The 1,524-nt window shown below is 45.3% G+C and overlaps 1 non-coding gene across 1 annotated transcript; it reads left to right on the top strand.

The window, feature by feature from the left end:
* The first annotated feature begins 831 nt into the window (after positions 1 to 831).
* On the top strand, positions 832 to 976 carry LOC127190206 (small nucleolar RNA SNORA48). The gene has a single exon (XR_007830714.1). It is a non-coding gene; the product is annotated as a small nucleolar RNA SNORA48 (small nucleolar RNA).
* The last annotated feature ends 548 nt before the right edge of the window (positions 977 to 1,524 follow it).

The raw sequence follows: 1,524 nt of genomic DNA, 5'->3' as shown, positions 1-1,524 counted from the left end.
ATGCCGATAGTCTCAGCCCATGGGAGGCTCTTACGGGAGAACTCTATGAATCTGGGGAGGCAGCCTGTGCTGCAAAGTAAGTTTGAGGTGAGCCTGGGCTACAGAGTGAAAGCCAAGTGCCCCAGAAGTTAATACTAATGCACACAAAGTGGCTGGCAGGTGCCAGCAACCAACAGACAGCATTGTTGCTGTGGCAGGATAGTGAGTAAGAATTCAAACTTAGGGCTTCTGCTGCCCGTCCCATTGTTTTTCCACGACTTCACTCAGCAGAAAGACATTTCTTCACAATTTTGTCCCAACTTCTCCCTGTTTGTGATAGTTGCCCTTCTCAAATGAATGTGCAAATTGGAAAATAAATTCTCAAATCCCTGAAACATACATTTTTTTTAAAAGGATCATGATGATAAGAAATTGGAAGGTGGTAGTTTTCAAAATTGTTAAGGTTCTGGTTTAGAGCTAAGGAGGAATTAGAAGAAAGTAAGCAAAGGTTAAATGCAACATTTGTAACCAATTAGGACTCAGTGCAGTCAGGAATCCCAAGAAAGGGACACTGGAATAACGGACACCAGCAACTGCCTTTGTGACTCTCCCCAAGTGTCCACTGCCTTTCTGAAATTATATATGCATATATGTGTGTGGATATGTACATATGTATAGTTTCAAAGGCTCATTAATAAGTATGTCATGCCAAAATAGTCAAGAAAACTTACGAAGGTTCATAAATGCACAGAACAAGGAGTTTATCTTATTAACCTTTTGGATCCACAAAAGCAAACGCCGCTACTCATGTTTCAATTTTTTTTTTTTTTTTAAGTTTTAAAATTGCATTATTGACCCTCTGACAATGGCAAAGAGACACTTTGTTGGTGGCGTTGTTCTTATATCAGTCAAGGTCAGAGTAGATTGCAATCCTTTGTTCATCCTAGCTTGACACCTGGCTTGGTGTCCAAAGCTGTTTTACACCTAGGACACATAAAAATCCAGTCGAAACAAAACGAATCCAAGCAGCACAGAGCAGGAGGAGGGAGGGCAGAGTGAGATCTGCGTCCTGCCATGCCGCAAGGGGAGGGTGGGGAAAGATGCCCACAAATCTGCTTTCTACCCCATTGTACTGGTGGGCCTTCCACACACAGAGCCCCACCCACCACCACACAGCAGTGCTACCTGCAGACCTGCCACGCCACCCACAGACCTGCCCTCCTGCTCTCTGCACAGGGTGGGCCTTAGGCACCTAGTTGCTACTGTACCAGGGAGCAGAGAGAGAAGATGTCACCCAGGGGCCTGCCTGCTGCATGGCCAGCCTGCAGCAGAAAGCACCACAATGCGTGGGCACGTGGTGGTCAGATGGGAGAAAAAGAGAAGTGGATATCCTTAAGCAATATGAAGAGAGATGGAACTGGAGACTCAAGTATGGAGAGGAGTGGTCTGTTTTGGTTTTGGTTTTGGTTTTTGATTTTTCAAGACAGGGTTTCTCTGTGTATCCTTGGCTGTCCTGGACTCACTTTGTAGACCAAGCTGGCCTTG

The sequence above is a fragment of the Acomys russatus genome, chromosome 5, assembly GCF_903995435.1.
Source record: "Acomys russatus chromosome 5, mAcoRus1.1, whole genome shotgun sequence".
Classification (NCBI taxonomy): Eukaryota; Metazoa; Chordata; class Mammalia; order Rodentia; family Muridae; genus Acomys; species Acomys russatus.
Note: the sequence above shows the minus strand (reverse complement) of the source record. Positions and strands in the feature narration are given on the sequence as shown.